The following is a 14,085-nucleotide window of genomic DNA, read 5'->3' on the forward strand; positions in this document are numbered from 1 at the left end:
ACCACTTTGTGTGCACTTAGACTATTGCTGTTGATTTGATAGTTTGAAGGGACATTGTTTGTGCGGAAGGGAATGATGATGCATTTCTTTGAATTCAGTTTGAGACCATGACTAATATGCCAGTTGCTGGTCTGCGTGAGACCTTCCTGGAGTATACTGACATCATTTGGGGATTCAGTTGTCTGCAAACTTGGTCAGCCACAACTCCTTACTTTTGACCTGAACTTCTGAGAAGTTTATAATAAACAGTAGGGGACCCAGCAGTGACCTCTGTAGCACTCCACTGGTAACAGGTCTGCTGGTTGATGTGGAGTCATCCACTTTGATAGAGTGTGTCTGGTTTGTGAGCCACTTGGCAACCTATCTTACAATGAAGGGGTTTACCTTCAATTTGCTAAGTTTATCAGTAATGCCTGAATGTGGGACTGTGTCGAAAACCTCTGCCAAGTTGAGGTATGCTGTCTACACAGATTTGCCTTTGACCATGACCCTGGCCACATTTTCAAAGAAATCCACCAGATTTAACAGGCAGGCTCTGCCCTTGACAAAGCCGAATTTGGTAGGATCCAGGGTTTGGAGGTCACCTATGTCTTTATTTGTGAGATCCATAATGATACATTCCATGGCCTTACAGATGAGTCTGGTCGGGCCTATGGGTCTGTAATTCCCTGGGTCTGTTGCTAGGCCACCTTTGTGGAGGGGAATAACTGTTGCTGTTCCCATTCTGTAGGAACAAACCTATGGTTAGTTTATGATTGAAAAGGGTGCTAATTGGTGATGCTAGTTCATATTTTAGCCTGTTTAGAAGACAGCCTTTGATGTCATCTGGTCTCATAGAGGCTGTGTGTTTTTGCCTTAGACAAGGCTTTGAGGACCTGCTGTTTAGATATGTAGGGTGGAGGGATGTTTGAGGGAAGGTTTATGATAAGTTTGGAGGAGATGACAGAAGGAAATTTTCACAAAACCTATCTGTTAGCAGGTTTGCTATCTCTGTGGAGTCAGTGTGTGTGTGTGATACTGTTAGCCACTAGTTCTGTACATGCTGGGTCCTACCTTTTAGGCTATGTACATAGTTGTAAAAGGCCTTATGGTTATCATTGGCTGTACTTGCTAAGTGTCTCTCAAAGGAGCCTTTGAAGGACTTGACAAGTTGTGTTATTTGCCTGTTGAAGCTGAGGAGGGTGCTTTTCCATTGTTGGGGCCTTGCCTTTGTTTTCCTGGACAGCAATTTTTTGCATTTATTGTAAAGTTTGTTAATGCTGGATGTCCACCATGGCAGCTTGTTTTTACTTGGGGCTCTGGCTTTGATTCTTTCTGGTACAGCCACTTTTATACTCTTATGCAAGTGATTGTGCAGGGCTTTAGGGTAAGCTTAGGCATAGTTACCACTTCCAGCTTGGGGTGGGGATTGGAATACATGTATACCTTCACCAATGGGGGCATAGTTTGCCTTGGTGACATTTTTTAGTCTGATTTTACCCTTTTTGAGTTCTGGTGTTAGTGTTAGCTCAAAGGTGACTGATTTATGGTCAATTTTAACTAATGATTGTCTGACAGTTGCAGCAGTGCATCTCTTTGACATGTTGGTGAGGACCAGATCTAGAATGTTTGTTCCTCTTGTTGGTGTATGGACAGTTTGTTCCAGGGCATTTGAATTAACAAAGTCCAGGAACTTTTGTGCTAGTAAGTTATTTCTAGTGTAGGTTTCCCAGTTGATGGTGGGATAATTGAAATCCCCATAACCAGTGTATTCGGTAAAATTTGGATTATTTCCAGTTTGGTCAAGTAGGATTCATGGGCATCATGACCCATGGAGGGGGATCTATAACTTGCTATGACTTGAACTGGGATCTTTCCCACCATATCCTGGACTTGGAGTAACTCCATGGAGCTGTCCTGTCTAACTAGTTGGGAGGTGAATTTATATCTAATATAGATTGAAACACTGCCTCCTTTGGTTTTCACACATTCATTTTACAGTCTAGTATAAAAGACATTGTAGCCTTGCAAGGCTGGGATACTCTCTGAGGCCTTGAACTAGGATTCTGTGACTGCACAGACATCTACATCTTCTGGTGTTAGAAGTGCTTCCAGGGAGTGCAGTTTCTGGTTTAAGCTCCTAGCTTTTAGCAGCATGACCCTTATTTTGTTCTGACTGGCGAATTTCACATCATTAATGTTGTTTTTGAGACCTTGCCTAAAAAAGGCACTTTGGGGGAGGAAGAGCCTTTGCCATCAGTCGAAAGCCTAGAGGTGCCAGGTGCAAACTGTTTCTGGAAAGCAGCAAAGTTTATCATGGCTTCCCAGGCTGACAGGAACTGGATCTCCTTTGAATGACACCAAAAACTAAGCCAATTATTGAAATCAATCATTTTGTGTTTATACTATGGCATCATTCTTGGTGAGGGTAGTATGCTGCTCAAAGCTATGGACATACCTGCCTGGGACACATACTCAGAGAGCTCAACCATGTCTCTCTTAATATAGTCCAGTGAGGTACATCTCAGGTCATTTACACCAACATGGGCTATGATAGGGACATAATGGTACTTGTTGCTGAGAGACCTGATTGTATGCATGATCTGATGAATCCTGGTAAAGGACAGACAGCTGACCGTGACTTTCTCTTTGTTCAACCTGGAGATTAGGGCATCTGTGTGCCTCATAACTGAGTCTCCAATGACAAGAAATTTTGTTTTTTTGAGTGTTATGTGTTACAGGCTTGGTGGATGAGACACTGGTGTTACTATACATCATGGGTGCTGTGGAGATTTTGTTTACTGTAGCAATCTTGTTTTTTGGAGGTCTCAGGTTTTTCGGTATGATTTTTGAGAGAACCTCCGTGTATGTGGATTTACCTATTTGATGCATACTATGTGTATGAGTAGTGATATATGTATGAGTGGTGGTACTATGCACAGATGTGGTGGTGGGTGAGTTGACAACCTTTTCTGTGTTACTGTTTTTTTTTTTTTTTACTCAAATGATTTTTATTTTGATAAAATAACACAATAATTTAATACATTCATAACATTCAATAACTATTTACAGTATTTGCATTCAGTCTGACAAAAAGGATTCAGATAAAAACATTTGCAGTTAAATAATAAGTTAATATATAAACTATGATAGTTAGGAAGAGTTAATCAAATTCAAAACTTTCCTCCACTGACTATCAACCAATGGTTTAGGAAAGGTTCTTAACTATTTAGTTCTTTTCTCCATTAGTATGCATTTCTTCAGTGATGATAGGAATTCCTCCATTGTGGGTGCTACATTAGAGTTCCATCTTCTAGTTATACATTTTCTGGCTATTGCTAACATTATCCACAACAAATACAGGTCATCTTTCTTCATATTATTACTATTAACAACATTCAATAAAATTAAAGACTTTGTCAAAACAAATATATCAGTATAGACAACTTGAAGAAATTTGATAATCTCATTCCAATATGGTTTAATATTAGTACAGTCATAAAAAATATGAGACCAGTCAGCATTAGTGGACAGATGGCATCTCCAACATAACTTGCTGTTTGAAGGGTTCATTTTTGATAGTTTCTCAGGTGTCAAAAAGGATCTGTGTAGAAATTTCCAATGACAAATCCTTCAGAATTGTGAGTAAAAAGTTAGTTTAACTGAAAATAAAATGTTTGTTTTATCTTCCATTGATAATGATACTTGAAACCCTTTAGTTAAGTATTGCCAGTAAGAATCTTTAGGAGCTGTCTTATAGACAATTAAAGTGTTATATATATATATGATAATTCATTCTTAACATCGATATTATTATATAGAATTCCAAAAATCCAGTTTATAATTTTTGGTATGGTTTTGAAGGATGAGTTATGTATTATTCTACACAGATCGTTAGTGTATGCTGTGACACTCTGAAGAACCAACCAGTCATTAGAGGATAGGCCATAGGTTGACAATATACTCTGTGTGTTCAAAGCTTGTTGGTTTTCAATACATTGCAACCAACAAAATAGGTTATTATTTTCCCATAAACCAAAAATCTCTCTGTGTGTTTTATCAGGGAAATCCCTTGTAATAGTAAATGGTATTAAAAATCCATGCCACAGTTTTATATCTAAATTTGTGTTAATGAATTTTCTAAACACATTGAAAATATTGTTTATTAGTGTTAGTTTAGTTAATTTTGTTGTACTATACTGTAAATTTAAACTTAAATAATGCCATATCTTATCTATGTCAGTTACCAAAGCATTCTTTGATAAATAATTTTCATTCATTAGTATAATGCAGTGTAACTGTTTCAAATTGGAAGAGGATCTAGGATTTATCCAATTCATCACTATTTTAATTATAGATGCCTTTATATAAGTTTCAGTCTCTGGGAATTTTATCCCCCCTTGTTCCCATTTTCTGATACGATGAGAATATGCCACTCTATTTCTTTTGGGGTACCATAGGACTTTCATCAGAGCTGAAGTGATTTCTTTAAGGATTTTATTTTCCTGGTGGTAGTATAAGGGCTTGTGCTATATATAATATTTTAGGTAACAAAACCATTTTTATCAGTTGTAACCTATCATCAAATGTTATAAACAAATCATTCCATTTGCTTATTAATGTCTTGATTAAGTCTATGGTTTTAGCATAGTTAAGCTGTAAGGTTTCCTCTATATTCTTGCCTAGGACTATTACTAAATAGTCTAGAGTTGAAACTTGGTTTCCAATAATATGATTAACTGGAACCTGTATGTTCTTTTTTATTTAATAATAAATATTTTGATTTAGATTTGTTGAAGGAGAGTCCTGAGATTTTCTGGAAATTTGTTGTTACTATATCCACTTCACCTAACACTTCCTTAGAGTTGGGTAAGGTAAGTAAGACATCATCAGCAAACATCATTATTTTATAACTATATTGGTCATATATATTTACACTGCTTATCTTTGGGTTATTACATATTAAAATGGCAAGTATTTCTATGGCCAGAGCAAATAGGATAGGAGACATGGGACATCCTTGTCTAGTACCTCTAGTGATTTGGAATGTTTTGGAAGTAAAGGGACCTAATTTGACATATGCTAGATTATTTTCATAAATTTTCTTTATCATTGTTATAAAAAGGGGGGAAATCAAATAACTGTAAGACTTTAAATAAATAACCCCAATTTAAGGAGTCAAAGGCCTTTTGAATATCTAGACCTATAATCAATGCTTCATGGTTTCCTCTATTGAAGTACTCTTTCAGAGTTAATACTCTTTTAATGTTATCCTGTGTATGCCTGTTATGTATGAAACCAGTTTGGTCATCATTAATTATTTTAGATATGGGTATTTTCAATCTACTGACCATAATTGACATAAATAGTTTATAATCAATATTCAACAAATTCAAAATCATTATTCAACAAATATATCATTGCTGGCTGACTTCAGAGTTGTGCACTGTTATTTTTGCTTCACTGTATAGTTCTTCAGATCTCCGCTGAAGGTGTTGTTGTTTTCCCCCTACCCACCCTCCCTATTCTTATCTTGTTGTTTAAATTTGGAGGCTTTTGCAGTTGCCTATGCCCACTGTAGATTTGATCTGGGACCCTCCCCCCTGTCCCATCTCTTTACCTCATTCTACCTAATAGACTCCTTCTGCACTTGTTTTTAGTCATTTTTAATTTAATTGCTTTTTTTAAACTGTTTGGTCTAACATTGCTACATACTCAGTGTGCTAGCTTGCACTGCATTTGAATTGTTTTTTACTGCTGTTTTAGCTACTTTTCTGTATATAAAATTCTAAGCCTGTTTCCTACCTTTCCTGTAACTAGCGTAGTCCAGATTCAGATTTACTGTATCCAGGACTGTATGTAAGCTTCTGAGCCCCCCAAGCTTTCTGTGTTGTAGGGAAGCCTTCTAGCTTATCAGTGGGAATGGTATGCACTAGGTAACCTAAATACCACATAAGAAGTGGTTCTGGTCCAGAAATTGTAGTTATTGGCCAGTTGGGCAGTTTTTCCATCTCTCTCAACTTTCTGATTTAAAATCCCGCATTTGCACTTGTTTCCCCCCTTTCCTGTAACTAGTTTAGTCCAGATACAGATTCTTAGTTTTAGCACTTGAATTTGCTTGTTCTTGATCAGCACTTGTTCGGAACTTGTTGTAAGCACTAGATAAGCTACTAATTGCTGCAGCACTCAATCTTCCTCATTACCTAGAAGAAAACAGTTTTGGTACTTACTTTCCTCACTCGCATAGAGAAAAGCAGCTCTTGTACTCACTTTCCTCACTTATCTAGAGAAAAATAGTTTTTTATTCAGGCATGTCCAAGGGTCAGCTCCCAGTGTTCTCTCCTGTCTATCTGATGAATCTGGGCATCTTGGGGCAATGTAAAAATTGCCTTATGTACAAAGACAACCCTCTCCTCCTACCATCCAACACTACAACCTGTAAGAGATGCACTTATCTAGCCAAACTGGAGGTATAGTTCTCTCCAACCAAGACTGAACTTGACAGTCAAGAGGAGAAGGTAAACACTTGCACCACACCACAATTATCACATAGTCTCACTAAATCTACACCACCAAAATCCACACATAGAAACACAAAAACACTCATGGAGGCTCTCAATAATAATCTGCTCAAGCAACAGAGACCTCCAAAGCAGAAATGCAAGCAACCTCCACCCCCCGCAACACAATCCAAATGACATATAGCCCACAGACTCAGTGTGCCACTCATCCACAGCCAATAAAGCAAAACAATGTACCCAACACACTAGTCATAGGTGACTCTGTAGTCAGGCACACTGATGTCCCACTCACCAGGCTAAACAAGGAGAAGGTTACTGTCAGCTGCCTGTCGGGTGTCAGGATCCGCCCATAACCCACACACTCAGGTCACTCCACAACAAGTACAAATATGATTCTGTCATGGTCCATGTTGGTGTGAACGACCTGAGATGTACCTCCCTAGACTACATGACAAGAAACATGGAAGAGCTGTTCGATCTTGTAGCCCAGGCAGGTATGACCCTAGCCCTGAGTAGCATTCAGCCATCACCCAGAATGATACCGCAGTACAAAGATAAAATGATTGACTTCAACAATTGGCTAAGCTTTTGGTGTCACTCTAAAGGGATCCAGTATCTGTCTGCCTGGGAAGACATGGTCAACAGACCACAATGCTTTGCCAGAGATGGCCTGCACCTGTCACCCCTGGGACTCCGGATACTGGCTAAGGTTCTTGCCTCCCCTATAGTGCCTTTTTTAGGCAAGGTTCAAATGACAAATTCACCACTGTAAAAGGAACATGCAAGCAAAAACTGAGGGTGATGCTACTCAATGCTAGAAGTCTAAATCTCAAAATGCACTCACTTGAGGCACTCCTTAAAATGGAGAACATCAATATCTGTGCAGTGACTGAGACCTGGTTCAAGGCTCCAGAGAGCACCCCTGCACTACCAGGCTATAACTCATACCACACTTTTCGGCCATGTATCCTGGACAGGAACACCAAAGGTGGAGGTGTGTCCATATTCATTAAGGATATCCACATCTCCAGGCTAGTTGCTCAGCATAATGCATCCAAGGTTATCCAAGTGCAACTAACTCTGGGCAAAACTGCAATCCAAATTGTAGCTTGCTACAGTTCCCCCACCATGCCCCAGGATTCCCACTCCTCTTTTCTTGATGTACTGGAAAATATTAGGGTTCAACCAAACACCCTAATAATGGGCGATTTCAACTACCCCACCATTAACTGGGAAAACTACTCATGTACCAACTGCTTCACTCAACGCTTTCTGGAATTCATAAACTCTAATGCCCTGGATCAACTTATCTGCACCCCCACCAAGGGCAACAATATCCTAGATCTAGTCATTACCAACATGAGTGACCGGTGTTCCATACCTAAACTCAATGCCTCATTGGGTCCGATCCAACCATAAGCTAATCACCCTAGATATCCACATCTTGACCCCATCCCCCATTAAGGAAACCATGGTAAAACATTTCTCCAAAGCCAACTTCATGCTTCTTAAGACAGAAGTGGTGAACTTCATGACACCCATGCAGATGGATAATACAGTTACGACTACTGAATCCTACACAATTGCACTTTATAAGCACTTACACGAGTGAATGGATCATGCTATCCCAACAGAACCAAGATGCTATCCTCCAAAAAAAGGAAGCCAATCTGGTGGTCCCCTGCCATAAACAAACTGTACAACAGAAGGAAGAAACTGTTGCAAAAGAGAGTAAAATCCCATGAGTGGAGGAGGTCCATGGTCAGCCTCAGTAAGAAGCTGCAATCCCTGATAAAATCCTCCAAAGCTAGTTACGAAAACAAAATTGCCACTGATTCTAAAGACAACCACAAAGCATTCTATAGCTATGTCAGGAATCTCAATGGCAATATTCAGATCTGCTCTGAGTTACAGCACAATGGCACTAAATATACAGACCCAACTGATATTGCCAACATCCTGGCAGATAGGTTTAGTGCTAACTTTACCCCCTCTCACACACTAAAGGGCCCATCTCTATACCAGAAGAATGCAAAGTTCCTGTAATCACGGCTGCACAGGTAAAAACCACACTCTCCAAAGCCAAGAACACAGCATCCATGGGACCAGACAACATCACAGGCTGTGTTCTACATGAACTACAGAACGAACTGCCATCCCACCTAAGTACCATGTTCAATCATACCCTCACCTCAGGCTTTGTGCCTGCTGAATGGCACACAGCAATGGTTATCCCACTCCACAAGGGGAGGAGCCACCACGGACCCCAGGAACTACCTCCTCATTAGCCTGATGTGCCTGGTCTGCAAGGCCATGGAACATATCATCATGGAACTTATAAACAAAGACATTGGTAATCTCCAAACTCTGGACCCCACCCAGTTCAGTTTTGTAAAAGGCAGATCATGTCTCCTAAATCTGATAGACTACTTTGAAGCAGTCACCGAAGCCATAGACGAGGGTAAGGTGGTTCACACAGCCTATCTAGATCTTGCTAAGGCTTTTGACACCATCCCCCACTCTGGAATTATAGATAAACTCACTAAACTAGGTATAAATCCCTATGTCACAAGATGGGTTGCCAACTGGCTCACTGACAGAACCCACACTGTGAAAGTAGCAGACTTCAAATCCAACTTCAGATCAGTGACAAGTGGAGTACCACAGAGTTCAGTCCTGGGTCCTCTCCTGTTTTGTATCTACTTCTCTGAAGTACAGGCTAACACAGAAGGTCTTTGGCTAATGAAGTTTGCAGATGACTGCAAACTAGGAGCCATAATCGAAACTCCTAATAATGTGGACATCCTACAAAAGGGCCTCAATGAGACAGATGCCTGGTGTCAAAGCCATGGCCTTAAACTCAATGCCAAAAAGTGCATTGTCGTCTCCTTTGGTAAAATCTCTATACCCATGAACTACAACATAGGCGGTAGTATACTTAACACCAAAAGTGTGATAAGAGACCTTGGGACACAGGTGGACAGTAGTCTCTCCTTTGATAATCACATTGCCACAGTAGTCAGGAAATCCTTCTACATGGCACACCTCATCACAAAAGGTTTCTCATCCAGAAAAAAAGAGGTCATTGTTCCCTTCTACACATCACTCATTAGACCCATTGTAGAGTACAACACCCTTTTTGGTATGTACCTTACAAGACATCTACAACAAGTGGAAAGGCCACAGAAATACCTTACAAAGAGGATTACCGGCCACAAACAGATGCCCTACTCAGACCATCTCAAAAAATTCCAGCTTTACTCCGTCACATATCGTCTACTCAGAGGTGATCTCTGCCTAACATACAAAGCTATGTCAAACCCAGAGCTGTTGGACATGCTCCGCTTAAAGAAATCCCAATCTCTCTGAGCTACAAGCTCTAGGGACCTAAACCTTGTCACTACAATAAACAGAACATGCTGGAGGGATAGATTCCTGTCCCAGAGCTTCCCATACTCTGGAATAAACTACTATCTATATCAAACAAAGCTCCTCATTAGCACTCTTCAAGAAAAATCTTGATGATTGGATGGGAAATAGGAAATTCACCCCAGGGATCACTTCTGTGGCTCTGCTCAACAGTGACACAGGAAAATAATTTTCTTGGGTGGCAAAAGCCAGGGTACCTTTTTGGTTGGGCTTGTATAGGCCCTAGGGCTGATAGCCTAGTACCTACCTATGAACCTATGAACCTATGAACAAAGAAATTGGTATATGTGAGCTGCAATGATTAGGGTCCTTATTCTCTTTTAATAAAGAGGAAATCAGGGAATATCTCCAAGAAGAAGGAATATTTGCTAATGTCTGAACTTCAAGAAAGGTTTTATATAGGAGAGAGATTATAGAAGAAGGGAACAATCTATAAATTTCAATAATTAAGCCATCTATTCCAGGTGCTTTATTAGAGTTACTTCCTTTAATCCCATCTATAATTTCCTTTTGAGAAATAGGTTTTTGTAGTTCTAACTTAAGTTCCTCAGGAATTCTTGTTATGTTGGGAACTATATTCTCTAACTTCTCACATTCATTTATACTTATTTTATCTTTATTATGCTCTGCATAATGATAATTAAAAGCCTCCAGAATGTCCCTTATGTCTGAGACTTTTTTCCTTTTCCCTTCATGAAAGATGCTATCAATGTTATTAATTTTTGATTGTATCTTAACTTTCATAGATAGGTTATGAAGAGTCTTAGGAGAGGTAGCATAAGAATTTAATTTCAGTTTTTCCTAGCTAAATTAGTTTTATGGGATAATATTTCATTGTATTTCTTATTTGCTTCTTCTATTTTCTTCTTATTATCTGTAGCAATTAAGTTCTCATTACATTTAAGAGATAATATTTGATTTTGGAGTTGCTGTAACTCTGAGTCCCATTCTTTAATTTTATTTTTGTATCAGCTAATGGTTTTACCATATAGACAGGCCTTAAGAGAATCCCAAACTATAATCGTGTTTGCTTCAGGTTTATAATTAATCTCTAAGAAAAGCTGAAGTTCAAAAGTTATCCAAGATTTAAAGTCTTTAATTTTTGTGATATATGATGGAATCCTTGAAGTAATAATTAATTTATTGAATTTCAAGTGTATTGTTAACAACAGGGAATTATGATCTGAAAAGGGGCAAGATTGTATTGAAAAAAAATCAAGATTTTAGAATAAAGATCTTATGGGATATAAATTTTATCGATTCTAGTTTGGGTACCATGTCTATAGTCCTGGTGTGAAAATAGTAAAGAATTTGGTCCCAAAGCATTAAAGGTATCTTTTAATTTCAACATTTCTGTCCATTTTTTTAACTGTTTGACTGAGGACAATAGTCTAGGAGATTTCCTGTTTGTAGATTCTGTAATATCTGTGATACAATTGAATCACCTCCTAGTATATTACCTTTAGAAGTAGTTGTAATAAAGTCTAAATGTTTCTTAACTAGTCTAACCCCCATACCCAGGAGCCAGTATAACTTAACCAGGGTCCAGATTCTATTATTGTGTTACTGTTCTGTGTGAGAGAGAGCATGTATTCAAGATTCTTGGTGTAGATACATCTCTCACACTCTGGACTACAGTGAGTTATTAGTAGAGGGTTGTTGGTGTACACAAAGCAATTTCTCCGCTGTCTCAAGTGACCCAAGTCAACAAGACTGGTAGGAGAAACAAGGGTAGTCTAACTGTTCATAATGTTAAGTTGAAGACTGATGTCATTAGGGGTGGCTTTTCAGAATCGATCACAGAGGAGCTCAGTGGATGGATATTTCTTGCTGGGATTTAGAGAAAAATTGTTGAATTTATCTGTCAGGCTTTGGTGCACAGTTGTGAGGCAGTGCATGGTGCTGAGCAATGCCCACAAAAGCAGAAACCTGTTGAAATGCAGGGCCTAAATATCAGAAGCTAAAAGCTTGAAAAAATTTTTAAAAAGATTCAGAAGGGCCAATGAGGATGTTTATTCCAATCCTTAGATCAGTCTCCCTTTACCAGACAGATTGCAGTCAGCACATTCCTCTCATTAAGTGCAAATAGGCCCCTTCCAATCCAAGATGGGCTCAGAACAAACAAACCACTTCAAACAGACCTAGAAGCAGCAAGCCTGCATCTGCACTATGCTACAATTACTAGCTACCCTAGTTTCAGTGGGAAACACTAGATAATGTTTAACTCAGCAGAAAAATAGCAGCGAGACACTGAAAAAAAAAATTTAAAACATCAGAAAATCAGCAAGGAGGTACTAAAGAATGCTTTAAACAGCTAACATATCAGTTATTTAAACACGCATTGAAGGGAAAACAAGAACAAGCAGAACAGATAAATCTAAAACAGTGAAAAATACCAGTAAATACTTAAACAGTGAAAATAGCAAAAAGAGCTTTATTAACCATGAAAACAACAATAAAATTAGATTTAACAGGTACAGTAATGCAGACAGTTGCAGAACAAGAGTGTAGCTTAGTACTTGGTAAATAAATACAGTATAAAGGTAGGTGGAAAGCAATAAAAAAGTGCAGTAAATAGTATAAAATAATAAAAAGCAGGCAAAACTACTATGTACATAACTATTTGTTTTGAAAAATGTTCAAATCCTCAGTGAAATGCTCTTATTTCCCTGCCATAGTGTATGTCTGCATAACTGCTTGTACTTCTAGATAAAGGATGTTGCAGCATAAGGAAGCAAAGCATAGGAGTGAAACTTTAACTTTTGAGTGAAACCACATCCTCATGGATAACTTAGGATGTATAAAAAGTGTTTTTGGAAAAAGGGGGCAAAGCAAGCAGCATAAACAAAGTCTTGGAATCAAGTTGTGGCTAACATAAATGAAACAGGGGGAATGGAACCATACCTTGGCATAGTATAAGAGATGAACAAATGACATGCTGGGTCATTCAAGGACAAAGGCTTGGCAAATTGTAATTTCCTGTAGTAGCACATCAGGTGGATCTCCTACTGTCCAACCGTTAACACTTAATGAGTAGTAATTACCTCTTCTCTTAAAGGGCAATTACTTTGAGGTAGATGATGTTCATTCAAGGTGATGTAAACACCAGTACTTTGAGACACCTCCGACATCTACATACAGGCAGTGCGGATGATCAGTGTTTTGCTGGCAATGGTGATTTCAGGCTATATGTATTTGCTTGGATAACTGTGTTTATTTAACTGGTAAATATATTTTCCTTGGGTATGACATCAATTTCAGCTGTAGCACCATCTCTGTAGACCTCCCATGGTAGTATCTGTGGGCATTATAACTTTCAAACAACATTCTTCCCTTGTCAGGGATCACATTAACCACAGCAGCTAATGTAGAAGGCAGAATGGCTGTCGACAATTATACCATTATTCACATTCTTATGACACTGCAGTGCACACTTATATAGTGTACTGCAGAACCCCCTAACCAGACTGTTGGAGGTTCACACACTCACCATAATGAGGAAATCACAATACAGCAAAGTGCAGAGACCAAATGCCTGGATGAAGAAGACACCATTTCTGAGGTGGCAGTACCCACTTTTACACATGGGTGCCAGTCAAAGCATTTTTTCACAGCAACTCTGGACACATTTAAGGCATTGTCTGCCCAGTAGTAGATGGACCATGATATTGAAAAAGCCCAGGCTATTGTCACTGATAGTCAGGTTGAGATGGTTAGAGTGTCACAGGGTATATGTGAAGAAATTCAACAATACATAAGAATGGTAGAGGCTGGAGACAATACCATGATGATCCTTATGCACAGCACAGTTGCTCATGTGGAATCCATATTATCCTCCATCAACACACTAGTAAGGATTTACTAAACATACACTAGCGATCCAGCAGGATGTGGATGAGTAAACTAGACTCCAGATATATCCCAAGAAAGTGCTGAAGGCATTCATGTGAATTTCCCCAAAAAAGGGCAGTTAGACCTCTTCAGAGTTTGATATCTTACTGTAGAACTTCTGTCTCAAGGTATAGATCTTGTAGCATGTTATCAATATTAACAGATTCATCTGCATACAGTAAATCCCATCATTGGAGCAACTCAGCATTGAGCTTACATGCTAACAGTTGCTCATAGTTTATGAGACCATCATCAACATCACCTT

This window comes from Protopterus annectens, chromosome 7.part0, assembly GCF_019279795.1.
Source record: "Protopterus annectens isolate FY-2018-M chromosome 7.part0, PAN1.0, whole genome shotgun sequence".
Classification (NCBI taxonomy): Eukaryota; Metazoa; Chordata; order Ceratodontiformes; family Protopteridae; genus Protopterus; species Protopterus annectens.